The 8,631-nt window shown below is 36.0% G+C and overlaps 1 non-coding gene across 1 annotated transcript; it reads right to left on the reverse strand.

Moving 5' to 3' along the window:
- Positions 1–7,268: 7,268 nt before the first annotated feature.
- Positions 7,269–7,391, reverse strand: LOC149016552 (small nucleolar RNA SNORD14). The gene has a single exon (XR_016173765.1). It is a non-coding gene; the product is annotated as a small nucleolar RNA SNORD14 (small nucleolar RNA).
- Between the last annotated feature and the right edge of the window lie 1,240 nt (positions 7,392–8,631).

Consider the following 8,631-nt stretch of genomic DNA (forward strand, 5'->3'; position numbering starts at 1 on the left):
GTCTGCAAATAAGACCCGAATTTTGATATTCCTTAACCAAAACACTCACATTCTTCCTACCTTACCAATGGATGCTACTTCAAATTGGTTAGAAAAATTCAGCTTCCTCCTCAAACGTGAAATTTTCTTACCCTTACAATGTGTCTCCATAAGAAATACAAAATTTGGTTTAATAGAATGGGTGAGATGTTTCAAACTTTGAACTGTTAGGGGTCTCCCCACCCCCTGGAAGTTCCAACTAAGGGCTCTCATGACTCCCCTTGGGGCTGATTCTCCTTAGCCACCAAGGGGTACCAATAAAAAATGGTCTTGCTCAGTATTCAAATCATGTTCCATACTGGTGAGTTCCTCATCCCTTTAAATTCTCACCCTCTTCACTCTGTTGTTTTTTCCTTCATCAAATGTAGAGTGAGCTTTGTTCGCCTTTCTGTTGCCAAGAGAAATCTCCAGTGGGACAGGTGGGTTTTCCTGGTTGGTTTGTAGTGGTTCAGGTTGTATTAGCGGGTTACTGTGATGGACTTTTGAGTAAGTAGCATGGTCACTAGATGGTTTGGGTTCGGGGATTGAGGGTGGCTAGTGTGGGTTTCATGAAATGGGTAGTTCGGTTAGGATTGTAGGTTTCATTATTTGATTTGTACCATTAATAGGTAACGGTGGTGAGGTACCTATATTGGTGACAGCAGTTGGTAGATTTTGGTCACTGCGATGAAAAGTTGTTTGTTGGGGGCAATGTTCGAAATGTCGACCCATGTCGCCGTGTCGCCCCCCAGCGACACGGCGACATGGGCGACATATCGCCGAAAGTCGACCGACTTTTGGTAGGGGTTCGATGAAAAATCGAACCCCTGTTTCGAAGGGTATTTCAGGTCATTTTGACCTGAAATTTGACGTGTAACCTAATTTGAGGCCAATAAACACATTGAGAGTGTTATTTTGACCTAAAACATCACCTAGCCTAAAGTTTATAATTGGCACATGTCCGGCTATATGCGGGTAAAACTAGAAGTTTGAAAAATTCATATAAACTAATGTAAATATGCAAAGAGAACATAAATACACTAACACAATTAGTAAAGAGATGTACTAAAGTTTACAATTCATTATACAATTATGTTGAGTATGGCTCATGCTTCACATATTGTTGCCGACGGACATCGGGGTCCCGCTCCCCGGTGAGCGGGCGGGGGTCTGGGGGGGCTGCCCCGGCGGGGGTGTGGGGGCAGCGCCCCCGGAGCTTTTAGAGGCCCTATGTCACTTTGGCAAAAGGTGAACGAAAAATCGGCGAAAAACAAACGAAAGGCTGTTATATATTCAAGATGTAGCGATATATCGCGATTTTTCGGCGATATATCGACTTGTCGGCGATATATCGCCGACACAGGGCGATATATCGCCGACATATGGTAAATGTCGTGTCGCTCGGGGGAGTCGTGTCGCCCCCCAGCGACAGGGCGATATATCGCCCTGTGTAGGCGATATATCGCCGACACATTGAACACTGGTTGGGGGTAGTGTGTTAGTGGGAAAAAAAAAAGGTTGGTCAGTATTGAGAGAAGAGAGAGAATAGCAGTGGTGTTCTCAAGATGTTTACATGGGATTGTAGCGCTAAGAGTAAAGTAGGAGGCACCTGGATCCATTGAGATATGGGGCAGGTATTTATGCATTTAATTGCTATACATGATGTAGGTTTTTACTTTACATCCTCCAATGAATTATTATAAGAATCTATCCAGAGTCCAGACAATAAAAAAAGAAGACCCCAAGTCAAGGTTATGCAGCCTTTTGAAAAATGAAATTCTCAACCACAAAAATCTCAGAAGTCATCACATGGTTGTACTCAAGTGATAGGAATTAAATGGCCTACTTTTTTGCAAGAAACATTATTTATATATAACATTTTGTCCTACCTTTGGTAAATAATTTGACAATATATATCATGGCAAGAAGGCTAAAGTTATGTCTGCTAAACTTAATTTTACCCTGCTAAGGTGCTTTTGCTCTCAATAAGCAAATTACGGGCAACATAATGATGATACATGAGATTTTCTATTTCATGAGCAAAACAAGAAGAAAAAAATGCGTATGTGACTTAAAAACTGGACATATCAAAAACCTATGACCGAGTTGAATGGAGAATTATAACAAAACTCTTCGAACTCTGGGGATTTGACAATCATTGGTGCAACTTAGTTAATACCCTAATGTCCTCGGCTTTCTCAATCAAATTGAATAGAAGCCCATACCATCGATTCTCTAGATCTAGAAGGCTCAAACAATGATGCCCTCTAAGCCTGTATCTTTTTCTCATCATAATAGAAGTACTTTCCAAGCTACTATTGGAATACTGGAAATCTCCAACTCTTTTAGGGCATAAAAATTGCTAGAAGAAAGCCAAAAATCTCACACCTCTTATTTGCAATTGACACTTTCTTGTTCTGTAGGATGGAAAAATAGAAGGCAACAATTGAAGAAGTCTGCCAATCTTTTCATCAAAGAAGTAGAGAGTTACACACTAACCCTTTGTCTTCGCATCAGTCCCCAATCCACCTCTCGTTAATCCAACCAATCCAATCACTGTATCTTTCTCCCTCACATGATTCAGGGCTACCTCTTATTTTGACAATGGGTGAATTCTCTATAAATTAGCAGAAAAAGCAGCTCTGTCGAGAATGAATATCCATGGATCACAAAGAACACACTTGAGATAGTGGAGGTATTATTTATTTATTTATTTAAGTTACTCCTTCTTCTTAAGTTTAAATCCTTTTTTTTCCGTCTCTTGAATGCAGGATTACCTATCAATACTTATATTCCTCAATGGACAGGGATGCCTCATCTTTGAATTTTGTGGTCACAATGACGAATTGATACGACACCTTTTCCTTTCATGCAATTGGAGAAAAGGATATTGTCGACAGGGATATTGGGATTAAGGATGGAATAACTCAATCCAAACTCCTTTACTAATTCATGCAATTCAATATTTTTGAACTTTGGGTTTGATAGGGACACTAAATTATGGTTTTTTTCTCCTAGTTTTCATAATAACTTGCTATTATGTATGGATAGAAGAAGAAAAAAACAACTCCAAGGTTTGGAATAATAAAGACCCTGAAGCAATGTAGAAAAAAAATCTAATTTTGATAAGTATGTTGCTTACCTTGATGGGTAAGTCTTATGTATTTATAAATAAACATGGCTATTGTACAAGAGTCGTTTACAATGTTCAAATTTGAATTCAAGTTTTTTATTTTGAATTCAAATTTAAAAACTTGAATTCAAACCATAACATATCCGTTATGGTCTTTCATCCCCCCTCAAACTCTGCGTTGGCAGGTGCAAGAGTTTGTCTCTATGCTTGAAGAAAGCTTGTGATGTTAAGTAAACACATCTACAATTTGATCATCTGACCGAACAAAGTGCACTTTTATGGCGTTGTTCTGAACCAAGTCTCGGACAAAATGATAGTCCACTTCTATATGTTTTGTGTGAGCATGTAGCACTAGATTTGCAGCCATTTGTGTTGCGAACACATTATCACAATAAATTTTCATTCCTCTTGAAAGTTGTACTTGCAAATCACGTAGAACATAAGAAAGCCATAGTAACTCAGATGCTATGACTATTGCCCTTTAAATTTTAATTTAATCTTTCTATTTTTAAAGTGCACAATTTAACACTGAGTGTTATTAATTATTAGTTAAATTATTTTTCTATACTCGGTAAATAATAGGTAAAAAAACTTACATTCTACGATTTTTCCCTAAATTGAATTATTAAAGTCACCAACAGAGTTGATAGTTCCTCCATAACTCAGCAAAATAGTAATTTTTTTTTTGTATATTTCACTTTGACTTTTTACATCAACACCTGAATTTAAAGAAGAATAAAATGGTCTTTATACATTAACACCTGACAATCACTTAATATCATTTAACTAAAAGGGAATAATTTTAATTTTACAAAATAGATAAATCAATATGCAATTCTATTACATCATAATTTTTCAAGAATATATAAGTAATCAATATTATTTGTTGAAAATTTCATGAAGAAATAAGTTACTATACAGTTTTGTCTTTATCTTCTTTGAGCAACATTCCCTTTGGGAGTCAACCATCCGCTAATTTATTTATTTATTTATTATCATTATTTTTTTTTTGGGTGAAAAATCATCGGCTAATTGATCCCTATGTGAACATTCAACTTGAAATTTTCAATATGAAAAGTGAGAGTATTGGTTTTTCTCTTAATAATAAAATTTGTATAATTTTTCACCTAACATGTGATTAGTTTTGGAAAAACATCATCTGTGCACATATATGTTAAATAATTGGCTGAGAAAGTCAAAAAACTACAAGACTATTTTGGACTTTTCAAATTTAAAGTCACGCTTTAAATTCCAGCCTGTTATTTGGCATATATGTCCACTTAGAGGATTTTTTTTCCATTACTTTTTGTCTTATATTCTGAAAGTATCCCATTAGCCAGTTAATGAACAACTAACCAACATTAAAGCAACATTCAAGTTGAAGATTTTAATACTTAATGTGATAATATAAACCACTTCATCCTATCTTGTCCATGGTGAGATATGTGGTAGGTGCTTATGTATTTAATTATTAATCGAAGTGCTTTACATCTCAACTTGAATTTATTATTTTACCCAAAAATAAAAAAATAAAACTTGATTTATTTATTTATTATATCTGGAGGTTCATCTGGCCACTTACGTGCACCTCGACTACATCTTCAGGGGAGCTTTATATAATTAATATAAGCGGGGCTTCGCCTCTAGCCCCAAGGGTATTCGAACTCTGACCTCCTATGCGTTGTAAGAATATCGGATAGAGAAATTCCACGACCCGATAGAGTTTCATTATTCCAGTGAACTACTAGATAATTCTAGAAGAAAAAGTGGCAAGAGATCTTATTCGTGTGAAGTGATCTTATTTTACCCAAAAATCAGCGAGATCATATTATCGTACGCGCATTATATGGTTCTCCAGATACAAAATGACGCTCTTTTCTAGTCATATGACATGTGAATTCCATTTAAATGATGTAAATGTAAATGTAAATAAATTTTTTTTTTTTTTTTTGTCAACATTGTAAATAAATCAAACCCTAGTGCTGCTGCTAATTCATGCAATTTAGTGTGTTATAACTTTGGGTTTGATACAGACTAAATTATGGTTTTTCTTTTTAGTTTCCATAATAACATGCTACTATGTATGGATAAAGAACCTAATCCATTAAAAATACTTAACAGTGTTAATAAATGGATATGAGATTTGAAATTACAACCTAAATGTACTATTGACCCATAGAAAACCAAATGATGCACTAATAAATCTTATCCCCTTGCCGATGCTCTATTAACAATATCTTCACGTAACCCCACATTAATGTGCGTAGGGTATTTAATGAACTAAATTGCGTCAACTAGAATATGGGACTTTTTTTTGGGACAACACTATCCAATATCTTAACACAAGGATAGTGCAATTGGAAAATTTTGGAGGCATTACTACATCACATTTTGGAAGGCATACAAATAGCACAATAAGGGGGAGTACATCTAAAAGAAATATGGTGTGATGAAATGGCAACACGAAATATGCTCCAGGGCTAAGGACTAAATGCTCACTCTCCAACTTTAATCCCAATTTTAGCACAAACTCTAACTACCATTTTTCGCTAAAAGGATCATTATATTAAGCGAAAAAGAATGGGCTAAAAGTATTTGGAAGACTTCTTTGCAGCAACAACAAGTTTTCTGTTGGAGACTTTTTAATGATAGACTACCTGTTGATGCCTTATAGACTCGGAAATGGATTATGCTAGCCTCTCGTTGTACTCTATGTGGTAAAGCATAGCAAACTTAGAAATTCGTTTTTCAAATCCCACACCATTAGACAATGGTTCCTAAAGGTAGCTACAGAAAATGTAGGACTCAGAAGTAAGATGGCTAAGTATGTTTTCTGATGTAACTATACTATCTAGTTTTATCAATATATCTTCTTTTCTCATTAATTAAAAAAATTTGACTACTTCTTCACTCAGATACCAATCAAATTAATAAATAAAAGGTATAATTGCAATTGCTCCATTCAACATAGTTAAATTACAATTTTATCTTTTATTTTTATAAACTTTATATTTTCTTTACTTTTACTATTGCCATTTTATGGTAAAAACTGTTTGTTTGTTAGTTAATGTTTGTCATCTTATCATTTTTAAAAGAGTAGTTACTCTGACGTCTCAGAACAAAAGCCATCAAATGTGAAATCCCTTCTTATCTTTAATAAGCACATTGTTCCAATTCGGTTAGAATTGTTAGGGTACAGTTGTAAAGATCGTTATGTTCTTATGTATAATGGGATGAAAAAACCTTATCTACCCTTCTCCACTAGACTTATTCTTCAATAACTCTTCACGATTTCCTCTCATCCCAAACCCTATCTCTTTTGGCGCTTAAGAACTCCATTGTTGAAGCTCAACGCAAACTCAGCATCAACCACCAATAGCTCTTCATCAATCACTAGGTTTTCTAGTTTAGTTATTTTCTTTCTCTCCATTTAATCAATCCCCAACTTTGAGTTTGTATTTGTTGTTATACCCAAAAAAAGAGTTTGTATACATGTGCTTGTATCAATCACTAGGATTTGTTTCTTTTTATTTCGCAATATTATATAAACTCAGCCTCTTTTTCTGATCCTATACATGTGCTTGTATCCATGGAAAGAAATTTTGGCGAAATAAAAAATGCACCGAAACCCGATATTACAACCTTTCGCCGGAAAATCGTCGATTTTCCGGCAAAACCAAGATTTTCCGGCGAAAGGTTGAACTTTCGCCGGGAAATCGACGATTTTCCGGCGAAACCACATCCTCATCCTTCCAGATCGTTGCTGGAGAAGAAGAAGAAGAATGAAAAAGAGAAAGAAACAGAAATAGCAGCGGCAATGTTGCCGGAGAAGAAGAAGAAAAAAAGAGAGAAATAAAAAGAAACAGCAGCTGCCGGCCATGGTGTAGAACTGAAGTAGAAAGAGAGAAAGAAAGAAATCAACGACTGTGCCTGAACAAATCTGGACAAATCAAAACCAAAACCCTAGAAGTAACAAGTGAAATTCAACGAATTAAAACCATCAAAAATTAAACTCGGCATTTTCCTCGTTTGGTTCTTAAACATTGTAGAACAAACATTGAGATAGAAAGATTGATGTAGACAATGAGCAGATACAGGGGGAAATACAAACACTTTGAGTCTCAGACATCCAAGGAAGGATAGAAGCAGCACAAGTTCTCAAGCCCGGCGAAGGCGAAAGCTCTCAGGCAGCCACTGCGAATGTTTGAGAAACAAGCCTTAGAAATTATCATCATCGACAAACAGTGATTGACCAAATTATAAACCAGCGTGCTTATGCAATCCAAGCATGGTGTGGATTGGTACACAAGAAACACGACAGAGAACCCTACACAGGAAGGGAATCCAGCGATATCGCCGGTCATGGTGTCGGCGAAATCTCGCCGAGATTTCGCCGTTTGGCCCGGTTCGCCGGGCGGCGAACCGGGCCGAACGAGAAATCGTTCCATGCTTGTATCTCTATCTACTTGACTAGGAAATTTACAGCTGATAGAAAATATATCAGTTCTTCTACTTCATCTGAAAAAATATAATAAGAATAACTATATATCAAATAAATGCATTATTATTAACTGCAAGCAGATTTCTACCAACTTATTGAGAGATTAATACGCCAACAACAATTTATTTATTGAGTGATAATGTCTGTTGCTATTAATCTTGAAATGTAACTTTCTATTTCGTTTTTCCTGTAAGAAAAAATACAAATGAAAAAGAATTTACAATGACCTAACCATTTTCTCCTCTCACCTAATGGCTACCTAGCTGTTAATGGCAAACTTAACAAATCTCATGTCTTCATAAATAAATTTTTTTATTTTTTTGGTATCTAAGGTTCATCCGGGCCAGCTTGTGGGCACCTTGATTACATCCTCAGGGGATGCTTGTCGTCCGTAAAGGTCGAACCCATAACCTCTCCACTGAGAAGTATGGATCTTACCACTCTACCAACTCTGCATTGACATCATAAATGAAATTTTATTAGGTTTATTTCTGTCAAGCAAATAGATCAGTTATTTCTCTCTGGATGAAGGACAGCTGTCCATCAGTCACATTCAAAGGTTGAGATTAACTTAAAAGAAATATATGTATTTTTTAAATCTTACCTCAACCTTTAGATGTGACTGATAGATAACATGTGTCTTTCATTCAAGAAGAAATGGATGATCTATTTTCTTGTCAAAAATGGACTTGATAAAATTCCCATCTATCGCCTCAAAATTGTCTTGCCAAGTGCTTTGTCACATTGTAAAATTGGGCTTAACTTTGGTATTCAGGCCCACATGCTCACACTTTCTGGTCGGTTGCTGTCCAAACTGCTGTTTATTTGATGAACCAGGTTCCTTTAAAACTTCTTGGCCAGATTTCTCCATGGGAAAGTTTGTTTGATACATTACCCTATGGCAGCTTGAAAGTTCTTGGGTCTGACCATATCAAGCATATTTAAGGTTATGCCTCTCTCACCACTCTGCTGAGGCCCA

Source organism: Hakea prostrata, chromosome 5, assembly GCF_041222555.1.
Source record: "Hakea prostrata isolate BN-2017 chromosome 5, UWA_Hpros_2, whole genome shotgun sequence".
Classification (NCBI taxonomy): Eukaryota; Viridiplantae; Streptophyta; class Magnoliopsida; order Proteales; family Proteaceae; genus Hakea; species Hakea prostrata.